Genomic DNA, 14,861 nt, shown 5'->3' on the forward strand with positions numbered 1-14,861 from the left:
GTACAGGTTCTTATTATTTTCATTGTACTGAAAAGTTCAGACATGAGAAAGCTTGTATTTTATTTCTATTTTTCAGAAGTACCCACCTAAAAGCATGCAAATAAAAATAATTCCTACCAGTTCAGAGCTCTTCCGCTGATAGTTAGGGATATTTTCCCTAAATTTCCTCTTAGTTGTCTCCAGAATTGTGCCTCTTATAATATGAATCTGCAGTGAAAATTAAACATAAATGATTTTTTTAAACAAGCATAAGTAAATACTGCTTGAGAGGTTTTTTCTTTAGATTGCAGAAGTTCTTATTTCAGCATTAGCTTGAAAAAATTTTATAAAATAATTTATTAAGAGTTAGACTTGATCCTGTAAAGATTCTACCATTTAAAATGTTGCACAGGAATAATATGATTAACTGAAGTCTAGCAGATACCTGTAGGAATATTAAAATAAAGCACTACTATTTAGCTTCTACTCTTTGTTTCATTTAAAAACTTGTTTTCTTCTGTACTTTTTTCCTATATTCTTCTATAGTTTAAAAAAAATATTAATTTATGTCGGTAGGGAGTGAACAAATTCTAGCTGCTGGAACTCATGTAGTAATTTCCTCTTTGGAAATTTGCCCGTTTGTGAAGCTGGGTCACTGACCTTGAAGGGCCTTTTGAAAAGTGTAGCTCATGGCCAGGGACCATGGGGATGCTGAATAGTATAATAGCAGAGGTTGGGCTTTTTTATAGAGATGTGACCTGGGACTTCACGTGAGGTGCATGAGGAGATAAAGGCAGGCTAGTGGATGGAAGACCTGAGTGCAACCAAACTCAGTTCTGCTGCATGCTGAGGAATGAAACAAGTATGGTCTGTGCTTTCAGAAAACGATCCAAGGACGTAACAGAAAAGAAAGGGAAGGAAAATGGGATCATTTAGATACAGGAAGACATATTTTTTTGTTGTTTGCTGGTATCAGCTCATTTGATATACACACACAGTTGTTTCAAACTGAATTATATTTTAGATTTGTCTGCTGTTCCTGGAAGTTATTGCCAAGAGTGAAAAACCGCATAATACATTTCTAGTATTAAACCATCTATTACTGATGGGTAATGACAGAGTAGAGGGAGAAGGCACCAGTTAGTCTGGGTTAGCTCATGTGCTCTGGATAACTCTTTCTTGAACACTTAAATTTCTAAAGTTCTGCTAGGCTATGATGATTTCCCACTTCTTTCTGGATGTGATGAATTGTCTCCATGTCAGGTAATCTCAAGTATTCCCATGATTGTCTGCCTCAAACTTTTTCAGGTATGTGCCATTGGATCATTTTTCTATTGGCTATTTTAATAAGATAACAAATACCAGAAAGGCTGCAATAACACCTTTTAGCAAAAGAAACGCGTTTGAGTTTTTAAAATTACAGATGCCCTGTGTTGTCACTTACATTTTATTTATTTTTGCTTTTAAATGCTAGAGGCACAAAATTTTGGATCTGTAGTGGCTTTCTTGTTTAAATTCTGATTTTTGATAGTGAAGCAGAGAATTCATTCTTGAAGTCAAAAGGGAGAAAGTTTTTTGTAATTACCAAACAGTTACAGATTCAGACACAGGAGGGACATAAAACCAGAGTCCTGTTTACTAATTGTTTGTTAAAAGAAAAAAAAATTGTGGGATGCAGTGTAAATATTCACCTTATGGAGATCTACCACAAGGAACTTAAAAAACATGCTTTCTTGTAACAGTGACGTAAAAAATATGTTATTTACCGGTTTTTGTGTTTGTTTGTTTTGTATTTTCCTTCAAAGTGTATTGGGTTGGTTTTGACCAGTAAATGCGGATTTTTTTTCTGTTCAGTCCATAATTCCAGACAGTTCTGTGACTGTCCCTTTTTGATCTCAGTGTATTCTGATCTTTCTCCTGCATCTTTAGACATGCATCTGAAGCATTTACCTCTTCATCAAATGTATAGAAGAATTTGACACTTGTCTTGGTATTCTGAAAGAAACTAAAACCAGGCTGTTGTGGTTGTCCTCATCAAAGGCTCTTCCATGGTATACACAAAACATCAAGGAATATATTTTCTTACTGCTTAGAAAGCCCTGTTTAAAAATCTGCAGATTTGTTAGTGAAAAGGGTAGGATTTCTAAATTGATTTAGTGGGTTTTTTAAAAAATCCAAGCAATTGAGGTTTTTTGTTAAATTATTGTTTTAACCATTGGGCTACTGAGCTTTTAAAGTTGGATAATTGAAATAAGGCCTGGCATAGATGAGTTAAAGGTGTCAATTTTGTGAGTAGTTACCTGTGAAACGTAGAAATGCTCAAAATCACAACACCCTGCTCTCTCTTGTGTACTTGGAATGACACCTACATATGAATTAATAACCAAAAGGAAATATTAAAGTATTCATAGAGTGCATGAAAGTCCCAACAGTGGCAAGGGTAGGTAGTGTTTCCGAAGAGCAAGGCTGTCGTTTAGGTGGTTAGACATGCCTTCCTTGAAGGAATGGGATAAAATACCTAAATCACTGCACTGTTGTCACCTCTCTCCACACTTACAGCCTATTGATGTACTTTTTGAGTACTAGTTGCACAAACCCTCTTGACCATTTTCTTACAGAATTCTTACGGTCTCTCCAAGGAAACCATTTGCATTGCACCTGTGGCAGCTTGGTAGGAGTTGTGTGTGCTCTGCTTTGACTCTCTGCCCTGCTTTCAGAGGGTACCATTTGGCTCTCCTGAGCCTGTTTCTGCTCTGCTAAAGGGGGTAGTGATGCTGCCCTGTTTTGGTAATGCATCCTTCTGATCAAGAGGTGAAAGACCAGATAGAGCCTTCTTTTTACTGATCCCAAGAGAGCTTGAATACAAACTGCATGAAGGCCTGCAGTCTCTGAGGGAGATTTAAGGAAATCCTGCTGGGATTTGATTCTCTGTCTGAGTCATTTGAGCTTGTTTTTTGACCCATTAATAAACCCTTGTCACACTACTTCTGCTGCCTTTTGTTCCCGTCATTACATTCCTCGGGAGTCTCTGTAGCCATTGTCTGCTTTGTTTCTTTGGTTTTGTTTTTCTTCACTAGGGATAGATTTTTAAGTTGGCAGAAGGCATAAAATTCGGTTCCCACCACCAGAAAACTCGGTGTGTTTGCAAGGGGTGTATAATAACCATGAAAGCTCCACTGCATGTTCTGTTTGGTAAAGTGCATCTCCCTTCTCACTTCAGTGGGTGTGCAGCCTGAGTGGGCTCTGAGTGCTCCTCCTCCTTACCATTCTGCAGCTCATACTGCCAAAGGAAGCAGTGCCACAGAGGAAGGTATAGGAGAAGCCTCTGAGGACCCAGATATGTGCTGTGGGATATTCAACACTTCCAGCAGAAAGCTCTTCTCACCCTTTTGTGTGTGCGTGGAGGCACACACAGGCTCTCCCCATGGGACAGATACCTAACATGTTTGAAAGAGTCTATGTGGGCTTTGGCTCTCTGTTGAGTGTGTGTGGGCCATTTAGAACAGACAGCTCTCTCAGAGAGGACAAAGGTCAGTTTAAAATTTTTAGGTGTACTATGTAATGCAATCTGCTGTTGGCAGATTTGGAAGATACCCACGAAATCTTTGTCAAGGAAGAGTCCTTTTGTTTCCAAGAGAAAGTTTTGGATGCAGAGTGGGAAGAGGAGTATTTGCTAGATATGTCTGAAGTATGTTTGTTTTGAAAGCCACTATTGAATTAGGTGTAAACTTTGAGCCTGGTTTAGATTCCTCAGGGCAGGGGAAGATGGAATCTGTTGTTTATCTGAGTGCAGGTTTTCCCCAGGGTGCTTATATACACTACAGAATATTCATTAAGCTGTTGGCATTGTATCTCTAAATCTTTTCTTTGATTTCAGGTCTTAAATTAAAAAAGACAAGCCAGATATTCCCACTCCTCCCAAAGTAAACCTAAGTTGTGAAACTGTCCTTAGCACTTTTGCTGAATGAAGCACAAACACCTACTGTTTTCTGGCAAACCCTGTTTATCCATGCAGACACTCTTCTGAGAGTTGTTTCACTGTGTCCACACAGTCTTTACCTGACCTTCAGAAAGACTGATGACAAAGGGAATATTTGTAAGGCAGATTACTGCCTATTTAAGATTTGGGGTTATCTGTGTTTTCCAGCACATGACATTGAACAACTACCAGGGACAAAAGAATTTTTTGCTTCTCTCAAGTTACTGTTGCCTTTAAAGCAAGAAGCCAGGAAAGGGACATACCATTTACATAAGTTTAGAAAACCTTCAAAACATCTCTTAAAATTTTCATTAAGAGATATAGGGCTACTGTCATGGCATGATGGAGAAGCTTTCCAAACTGGTTTGAGAACATAAGTGCATTTTCTTTGTTACTTTGCATTCCACTAATATTGTGATCATTGTGCTACCATTTTAGCTGTACAGTTGGTCATATTTTGTACACTACTTTTAATATTGTGAAAAGGATGCCATTAATAATGAGTAGGAAGAAAATGGTTAGCTAGTTTTAACTGAGGTGGCATATTTCGGCTGTTTCAGCTCAGCTCTTGTAGAGGGTCAAAGACAAAGGAGATTTCAATTTCTAGAGCTTTGCTGTAAGATGGAAAGTAGACCTGCAACCCTGTGGTTCAAAGTCGTGAAGGTAAGAAATTCATTTGGCAGTTCACAGAACTGTCGCTAAGATAAAATGAGAAGAAAGTGAGGGAAAAAGGAGTGTTCAATGGGAAGGAAGTATCAAGAAAATAGACAATCTACTTAGGAAGACTTAGAAACAGATGAAGCCATGAGAAGCTGAACAAAATACCATCCTAAGAGGTGGGTTTGCCATACACTTAAGAGTTAAGCACACGTTTCCTGTGGTGCTCTTCTGGAAATTGCTACTATGAAATAGCCTTTGTATGACTTCAGCTTTAACACAGCAGCTGCTACCACCTGCACACCTTGTTTTGGGTGATAATTTTGTTTGTTTCCAGAAACTAAGGATAATTCCATTCAGCTTTTAAGGTAATCTACAGGGTTTTTCATTTGCTCCAGAATGAAAGGCAGTGATCTGCCCTTCATTCAAATGACCATTACTTTTACAGGATATTTAAGGTGAAATAGCTATATACAGTAATGTAGATTATAGCCACATTTATTGAAGTGACTGCTATCAATTCAGACTGAGCAATAATTTTTAAAAGAAATTCTGAAGTTTCCATTTTTCACTTCCCTTGCCCAGTGATTCCCCTTATCCTTTTTGTATTTTTTGGAGTAACCAATATACCTAGCTGAGACATGAATCTTGCCTAACAGTACACTTTGTACTCATTGTAAAATTGGTTCCCAACTGTATACTATAAAAGATGTTTAAAAACATCTAGACTAGCATGGAAATTACGTAACTGTGGTAAAAACTTCAAAAGAAAGCTTGGGGGTTTCCCCCCGCCCCGTTTGCTTTGTTTAGGTACATGTTTGGGCCGGATTTTTATTCGTGCACTCTTGCAAATCCTTCGTATTTGTACTCTTAACTGGTTCATCAGGAGTTTTTAATGAAGTATGTAATCTCACGGTGGGAAGATACCATTTTTTGTTTTTTCTTTTTCCTAGTTTCCATGTTCTTTTAGGGTGTGGTTCAAACTAAAATGAAATTTAGGTTGGTCTTTCCTTTTTTTGACCTGCCAAAGGGTTTGTTCTGTTAGCATTGCTCGGCTCCCTGTAAATCAGACATTCTTCTTGGGCTGCGTCAGGTTACTAATGACATGATTAATGCAGGAAGGGTACAGGAGGATGACGTAGTGGCTCATGCAAAGTTTACCTGAGAATTATCTGTAGCTCTCTACTGTTTAGTGTCTGTGTGAGTCATGGCCTGAAGCTCTGCCATTCCCTGTTCTTCAGCTGGGCAAGATCACACTTACCTCATTCTATGTATGCATTTCTCCCTTTCCTGCCAGATCTGATTAGAAGCGCTTTTGTTCTAAACTGTTTATGAAACATTCAATACACTTTTTGCAGATAGCTGACCGTAAGGCTAAATGAAAAGTGCCATTAGATATCTGTGATCCAGACAGCTTTCTCTGTCCTTACGTGAATTCTGATTTTTATCAACTGGAGTCTTTTTCACGTTCATGAGTTTAACAGTGATAGTGTTTTGACATTAGTGAGCTTTGCAATAGGACCGTGAGTCAGTTGCCATCCCTCTCCTGTTTCTTCTTGTGTATTTGTACAGGGAAAAGCTTACAAAATACAAACAGCAACTCTTGCAGGTGCAAGAGTTCCCATCAAATTTGGTTCACCTATTAATTCCTTAATGAAGCATTTGGGAAGTTCATCTTACTGATATGAAAACACGGGCATGTTCTCTGATACTCTTTGAAGACTCGTACATGCAGACAATATTTTTTATTTGTTCTCCTATTTGTGTGTGTGTGTGTGTCCATTAACTGTCACGTGTTCTCAAGTCTCTTTTAAAAGACCAGAACAAAGTCAATGTAGAATTTTCAAGTAATGCTGATTATTTTTTCAAGATTCCTTTGTTTTCTCTGTAGAACTGTCACAAAGTCTTTGGCATCCTTCAGGACTTTAGCTTTCTTCAGCTGAAACTGTCGCCTTTTCTCTGTGTGAGCTGCTGTCTGAATTATCTTGTGCAAAAAGTGCTTAATGTTTAACTGCACAAGAATATGCTGAAAGCAGGCTATCATTTTCCAGCCAGCTTGTATCTCACAACCTGCCAAAGCCTATATTGGGAACACAATGTGTGGGAAAAACTTCTAAAATGATAGACAGAAAAATGTCTTGTGGGAAACCTAAAATGCCTTGAGACTCATTCTGTTACTAAAGAATGTTTTTACAAGCACAGCTTCATCCCCTTTACTTTCTGAAATTTTCAAAAATGAAAGCTTGAGAGCATAACATTTGTGTAGAATGTAAACAACCTTGATAAGTGGAAAAGTGACATTTCTTGGAAATAATATTGCCTTAAGAGAAAAGATGGTCAAATTGAATAATTAGCCAGAAAAAAACCAAAACCAACCCAACTTACTTCTAAAAGGCTCAACTACTAATAAAGGCTATACTGATGCCTGAGATAAAACTTTATGTGCACTTTGATTACATTTTGCAAACATATCTTAAAGGAAAACAAACATCCTATGATCTGTTAATCTCAAAAGATGCACTAGATGAGTAAATTCTTATTGTAAACATATCATTAAAATATCTAAAAGTTCTCTAATGCAATGTGAATGCTTTTTACCTACATTGCAGCATATGCTAATAGAGTTAATTATTATAATTACCCAGATGCCTAAATGGGGATGGCAAAAGTTCACGTTCAGCTTAATGTTGTCTGTATTTAATTTTCCTGCTTTTAAAGGAACTGTTTACATTAAAGAGTAACATAGATTTTATTCAGTGAGTCAGTGTTTAGGCAAAAAATAAGCATATTGTTTGACACGTGCCTTTATGTAAGCTGTGTTTCTAGAATCTGTCTTTCAGTTTGAGCAGTGAAATGGTTTTTCTGGCTTTTGTTTTCTTCTGGTGAAATAGCCAGTGCCTTGGCTGTAGAACTGACTTTTTGCTTTTAGTCCAAACCCCTCTTTTTTCATGCTTGCAATTAGAAAATTAATCAAACAAGGCTTTAAAATGTCTTTTTTCCCCCCAAAATTGAAAGGCATTGAATGAAGTAGAAGCATAAAAAGTAACTGTTCTGTAAAACTTGTGCAGGTTTACGAGGCAGGACATCACCATCCCCCAGTTCATCAGGTTGTGGTTGCTAGCAGCCCTGGAGAGAAAGAGAAAGCAAGCTCTGTCTGGCTCCTTGGCTCAGGCAAGCCCACAAATCCAGAGGAACCTTTGATTGAGGAAGGACCTGAGAGGCAGGAAACAGATGTTGGCAGCAGTGTCCTGGCTCAGGTAGCCAGATAACAAATGTACCAAGCCAAAATAACTAAGTGGGTTAAATGGCTATAACTGTAGCTCAGTCTTATTTATTTGGCTACTTAAATCCAGGTTTTCCTAAGGAGTACTGTGCCTTTTGCACATGTTCTTCTTTGTTTGGCATTTGTGATGTGTTATCAAGCTTCAGAGACCTTGTCTGATAACACCAAGGTCACCCACCACGTGTTTCTGTGTGCAGTTAGGTACCTTTCTCAAAGGCTTGCTAGGGTCATCCAGGTATTTCAGTAGTTATTATCTTCTGTGTGGTCAAAGATCGCCATGCATAGGGATGCAAAAGGACATCATCAGTCTTACATATTCAGAAATAGTCCAAAACAATGAAGATGTAGTATTTTATTTTTGCTGTGTTATGCTTTTCTTCCTGTGGCCTTTGCTAGTACGTTAGTTGTACCAGCACCATAGGAAGCCTGCAGCAAACTATTTCACTTGTGTGTTGGCATCTTATCTTCCAGGGAAAGTGCATAGAAATGCATTTTCCAATCTGCTTTCATGTTTTGGATGTTCCTGGTATCCATTCATCTTTTCAACAGTCTCATATTACATGATCCCAAAGGATATGGGGAATCTCAGGGTTAAAAGATAAAATAAATTTTAAAAACACAAACAAACCCACAACAAAACAAAAACTCAAAAAAAAAAGCCCAAATAAACAAAACAAACAAAAACACCACCCTTGAGTAGTACAAGTGGAATTGAAGAAACCCTTTCAGGGCTGTTGCTGCCTGACTCCTGGCTCACTCTGGGAGCCCTTAGCCTGAGCTCCTGCAGGTAGCTAATGGCAGGGGAATTCAGAGGGCTTCCCAGTGCCCTCTTGCTCTTTGGTTTAACAACATGAGAAAAGTGCATAATGTCAGAGATCTTCCTTCATTCCTGTTTCAGATTTCCTCTTGGGGTTTGGTGAGTTTGTCTTGTTTTTAGATAGCCCTGATTTTCCCTCATCTCCCATGATTGCTGCTGCCACCATTTTTCCATTTGAGAAGGTGTTTCCAGAGATAACCTCTTAAGCTTCCTGAGTGCAACCCTGTGACATTTTTAATTTGTACATGTTATTTTTGCCACTTCTCTAGTGTTGGAAATTTCCATTTCCCAAATCTCTTTAGGAGAGGTAGGAAAAAACCTCGCTTTGTGTGGGTAATGAGGCATAGGTGGTGTATTTGTCTTTTAGATCTCTATAACAAATATTTTCCATTTCTGAATTTATTAAACCCCCCTTGGTTGTAAATATTGGAATGTGCTGGCTGGGGATTTGTTTTAATATCATATAAAGGTTTTTCTCTTCTCTCCTAAATGCATGAAAAAGATAACAAGTCACAAAACTTTACACTGCTGTAGAAATTTAGAAGCTGGTTCAGATATGAAGAGAGTTTATTTCCTTAGTTGAATACCACTTAGTAAAAATGGAACGAACGTGTTTAAAAGTATTGGATCTGATACTTCTGTCACTGACCTGCTGTTCTAGGGAAGAAGGACTTTTATCTGTTTTTCAGACAGTCATTCCCAGTGTTGGGGGTGGACCAGCTGAGAAACAGATTTTGATGTTAGTAAGTTTTAGCAAATTTCATTCCAGTGGCTTCCCAGGTAGGTAAGAGAGAGCTTGGTGTGAGCTTGTGGACCTACTTACATTGTTTCAAATCCCCATAAGACACAAATTCATGGGAAGCCAAACCACATTGGTTCCACTGTTTGTAGAGCTTCTTGCTCTTTTCTGTGGTGGTTTTTTAAAATCAAATTATGTCTGCCTTTGCTAAACTTCTGTTGTGTTGCTAGCTTTACTGTGTATGTCCCAGTTGCTAAAATACAAGAAGCCACAAAGGGCGCCAGTGTAATAAACAAGAACAAATAAGGACAGTCTGAAATGCTGTTTCTTGCAGATAGTTGACTTAAAATCTGAAATAAAAAATGTTTCTGTTTTTGGTATTTATTTTATTTATAACTTTCTTACACCACTATGAACTTCTTTTCTTCCTCCAAATAAATACAAGAGGACTACTGCTCACTTTTAGCTATTTAAGAAATGCAAGCAATGAAAGTAAAAAATACTTCAGATTTGCAAATTAGTTTTTATCTAAAAGTAATGATTTTACTGAATTCTGAATGTTAGCTCTGTTTCCAATTCTGTATGCATGTTCCTTAGGCAAATTTTTGAAAACATCAGCTTCTGATGAAAGTTCAAGTTTCTGATTTTTAGTCTTTTCTTATTTCTGATTACCATTTCATATAATGAAATAATGACCATGATGCTTGTGCTTACTTTAGCTGTAGTTATTTATAACTAAAAAGGATTGGGCGTGGAAAACCATGATTATAAAAGCAATTTAGCCTGATAGATATCCTTCAAAATCCTCCTGTTTATGTGTGACAACAGTATGAGATTATTCAGTTTAAATTTGAGTCCTGTATTTAAAAGTTTCTGAATTTCTGTGGTCCAGCCTCTTCTTTGAAACCTTGAAAATTACCTATTTGAAGCTTGTGTCCGCATAATCCTTACTACAGAATTGCTCCAATTTTCTTTAGAGACCCACCACTTCAGGCAAAGTGTTTTTATATTCCATTGTCACGCTGCTTCAAGACAGGTTTTCCTCTGCTAAAATGGTTTCCTTTATTGCTTATTTGTTTATATTAGTAGTGGTTTCCCTCACAAGGTTAATTACTGTTTCAAAGAAATTGCAATTTCCTGTTCTGGTGCAACTTGTTTACTTTAGATTTGTTCGGGAATTCTTTCTGTTTTGAAGGTGTAATGCTCCAAGGGATGATTCTTAATCTCTCTTACCTTTTCCTCTCTCTTTTCTTCTAATTTTAGGTAAGAACGAGTTTTGCATTGATTTCTTGATTTTGAAGAATTTCTGCTTGGGTAAAGTATTAATCTCTCTCTCTTCCTTAAAAAAATGGTATTCCTTTTCTCTGTATTTAAGGGAGGAGGGGGAATTCTTGGCCAAAGCTAGTGCTGTGCCCTTTTAAATACTCTGATACAGTGGCTGGAAGAGAATTTGAAAATTTCAAGTAGGTGTTTGGGTTTTTCTTAATAATTTTCTATATGCATGATGATAGTAAAAATGCACAAGCAAGTTATTAACCGTCACCTGTAGTAATTTGGAGGAGTTTGAAATATATTTCTCTTAAATGAAGCAATGTACTGCTTCAGATTTCTTGTGGAATACCTGCATGCTCAAAGGCCCTGCCCAAGTATATAATAAGGCTTATATAGTAGAAGCTCTTTGTCTGTCTATATCCAGAAGAATTTAAAGCTAGATAGTAAAAAACAGGCATCTAAACACACACTGAAAATTAAATGGTAACTCAACAGGGTAATTAACACACACTGCAATACCAGGATTTCAGAATTGTTTCTTCTTTTTTGAAATAAAAAATCCTGCTATGTCTTTACTGTGTGACAATGATGTGGGGGCTGTACTGAACTGTGTTTTTCCCTCCTCAGCCATTACTAACTGTAGAGTTGGAAGCTTTCTCTTAAGAGGCTGCAATCTCAAGGAAAAAGATCTTTCATTTAGCAAGCCTTCTGATTATAGGAGAATTGCTTTATTGTGAGAAGTAATGCAACTATAAATATGACTTCCTGTGCAGTAGACATGTTTGCCAGTTTCTGGAAGCTTGAAGAAGGAGATCTTGTCTGGTTACAATTCACAATCAACCTATGGAAAGGAGTTGGAACAGCAGACCATTTCTTTTATCAGGGACACTCTTGGTTCAAACTACTGCAGTTCTGCTTTTTTTGTTCTTTTTCCTCTACAAATACAGTTTTAATTAATCAGTGGGAGGCCCAGCATGAGGTAATGCTGGAAATCAACAATTTGAATCCTGTGATTCCTAATAGAGAATTAATGAAAACAGAGGTATTGCTATCTCCTTGGTCAGAAAATATGTCATTTGGACAGTATCTAAAGGTAGGCTCTGGGCTGCTGTGTGCATAATGTTCCTTTGGGGTTTGTCTAGTTTTAGAAGATCAAAATTAAAACAAGAAATAGTGCAATTCATACTGGGAAATAACCCTGATCTTTAAAATTCTCCTGCCTGTGTATTGTCACAACTTAGTCAGAAGGACCCTCTGGAGTCATCTAGTCTGATTCTTTGTGTAATGTAAGGCAAAAATCTCTTGCTTATTATTCAAACAGATTTTACGTGGGCTTCAGCCTCTAATAAAGTCACTGCAAGCTGTGTTAATTTTAATTTTTCTCAAGTCTTAAATATGCTCCTTCCTTGCCATTCTATCTGAAGGGCCATTAGAGATGCTCTTGAAGGAAAAGTTTGAGATGCTGTGCTTGTAGTTGCTCAGAGGTGGGTGTATGGTGTTTGTCCTTATCTTTATTGCTCCACATGAGACTGGATCTCAGGTGGCACTGAGAAAGAGGTGGGAAGCAGTGTGACAAGGAAAGTAGGGTAGAGAAATAGTATCATTTGATGGCATGAGAGTGAGGAAAAGGTGTGAGAAAGCTGGCATCAATCACTGCTTCAGAGAGGGAAGAAAACATTGATCTAGGATTTAAAAGGTAGGATTCCTATACTTGTTCTCTATATACTGGCCTTGACTGTGTTCTTGTTTTAAGAGTAACCAGGCTTAGAAGAGATTCAGGCCATCAGGTAAGTGGTTCTCAGTGGGAGAAACCTGAGAGGAGGAAAGAGGAAAGCACTCGTGCTCCATGTCCTGCACATGCTTTGCTTATGTACTTTCTCTCACTCACTGTTGCCCTTTCCTTTTCTTTTATTGGTTAAAGAATTACCACATTTGAGAGTTTGAGGCTGAGCACAGCTTTAATTACCTGTCTGGAGTACTGCATTAGTTTCACTCTGTCAGCTACCCACCTCCATATGCTCTCTAACCCTGCTTGTGTCCAGCTGCCACGCAGTGTTATGTACTCCACAAAGGACCAGAAATTGGACATTGTGCCCCTGCTCTGGGCCACATCAGCATGTAGTACTTGTATATATACTGCACACACAGCACAAGCCTAGGCCATGTGGATAGCCTTGCTACAGTGCAGTTTTCTTTTTTCTCTTCTATGTGTTGTTTTCTGAATGGACAGCAAGCTTGGGGACAGGGAGGAAAGAACAATACACTGTGAAAAATCCTAGATTTCAATTCCTTGAGATCAGGTTTTGCACTGGTTTTATAGAGTCACTTTATGTCATTCAATTAAGAAAACAGTTAATAGACCTAGATTTGAGTACAGATAGAAACACTACATTCTTTGATCTGAGTTCTGTCCTGTGACTTAAAGGAGCCACATTCTTACAGACAAACTGTCTCCTCTGAAGGTCTTCACTATCATAAAGCTCCTCATCTGGGGAAGAAATGAAGTATGCAGTTCAGATTATTTTAAAATATAAATTTAACTAAAAAAAAAGAAGAAAAAATAATTAAGTGTAGATGTAGATTACATCACTTGTTCTGCAGTACTTATATTTTCTACAAGGATACCAGTTTGCTGCCAAAATATGACTCAAAAGATCAATAGCAAACAATCTGTACAAGTTTACACAAGAGAACTGAAGTAGTTCATTCCATAAGCATTGTGTTTTAAAAGCACACATTTCAAAAATAGATGCTTCTTTTGCAAGACTGCTTTCCTAATTTTCACTGTTGCTTTCAGAAGTATGTCCAAATAGTTACAGGGTTGGGTTTTTTTGGTTGTTTTGGGGGTTTTTTTTTTTTTTTTTTTTTCTGAGAAAACTGTTGCTGCACACTGAGGATGTAAGGGAATTGGAATGGCTATGGCTCTGAATGCTTGCAGTTAACAGAGGTCATTCATAATATTTCTGGCCACAAAGACAGTCTTAAATTAAAAAAAAAAAGGAAATTACAAGTTTGATGCCTATTTATTGTAACAAAGAATTGAAATTGAGGTCAGAAAGGTGCATTCCTATTTAAGGATATGCTGATCATGGTGGCTGTGGTTGAGGGAGATTCATTTGTCATTTCTTTATAAATATTGCTGTGCTGTGTATTTAATGTTTAATGTGTTTTGATTTCTTTAAAACCCCATGGATTTTTTTATCTAAAAATCTATGTATTAAGAAGTGAATGATACTTTCTCCATATCTGTGCTTGGTTAACATTCTACAGAAAAAAATGACTTGCACAACATAATACTGCACTAAGAGACATAACTGTTATTTTTGTATAGTCCTTTTTTGTTTAGACTGTCAAACATTTTGCTTCTTAGTCATTGTCTTCAGAGTTCCTTTAATCAACTGTATGTTGGTCCATTTACCCAGCCAAATACCAGGAGGGAAAAGGAAGGAGAGCTGCCAACTCTCCCCTGTTTTTTTTATTTCTGAGATTTAAAAGTTTCACACAAATTTCTCAAGCTCTAGGAGGAAAAATGTGCACTTTAGGAATGAATCCTATCCCTTTTGTTCAGCTCATGCTTTTCATTAAACTCTTTGGCTCTTGATTTGACATTATCTACCCAGTAACTGATAGTCAAAGTCTCCACAGCATTTCCAACAATTCAAGAGGTGTCCTGACCATCTACAGATAGTAATGTTTGATAGCACTGGGGGCTTTTTTATGCTACAAATGTGTGAGTATGTCATAGCTTTTAGATTTGAGAAAAAGCACACATTTTAGAAAAACAACTCAAAGAAGCAGTAATTGGAAAAATTGGAGTAGGTGGGAAAGAAGGGCAACTGAGGTAGTCAGGGCTTTCAGCTCAGGGTGTATTGCTCAATGTTCCTTAATTTTGGCACTCATCTGTTGAGATTGTGAGAACAACCTTCATTATTCTTAGTAGTTAACACACCACAAAGGTTTGCTCTCCTTTTATAGAGGACTTGTCAAAATACTATGACAACTAGGCTGATTTTAGACAAACAGATCCTGGCTCTAAAAAGACAGTAAGGCTGCAAGTCAAACACGGAGGGCAGCCATTAGCACTGGGAGAAGTAAGAAACCACAGATTGTTTTCTCATTGGATGAAGAGCTTGAA

The 14,861-nt window shown here is 37.6% G+C and overlaps 2 protein-coding genes across 2 annotated transcripts in view; one reads left to right on the plus strand and one right to left on the minus strand.

Moving 5' to 3' along the window:
• FILIP1L (filamin A interacting protein 1 like) overlaps positions 1 to 158 on the minus strand; it is a 102,233-nt gene extending 102,075 nt beyond the window's left edge. Inside the window, exon 1 of the mRNA XM_030960315.1 lies at positions 118 to 158. The gene's annotated coding sequence lies outside the window, so the exon portion shown is untranslated. The remainder of the gene's footprint in view (positions 1 to 117) is intronic.
• CMSS1 (cms1 ribosomal small subunit homolog) overlaps positions 1 to 14,861 on the plus strand; it is a 223,559-nt gene that overhangs the window by 103,846 nt on the left and 104,852 nt on the right. The gene's annotated exons all lie outside the window — the stretch shown is intronic.

Source organism: Camarhynchus parvulus, chromosome 1 (genome assembly GCF_901933205.1).
Source record: "Camarhynchus parvulus chromosome 1, STF_HiC, whole genome shotgun sequence".
NCBI classification, from domain to species: domain Eukaryota; kingdom Metazoa; phylum Chordata; class Aves; order Passeriformes; family Thraupidae; genus Camarhynchus; species Camarhynchus parvulus.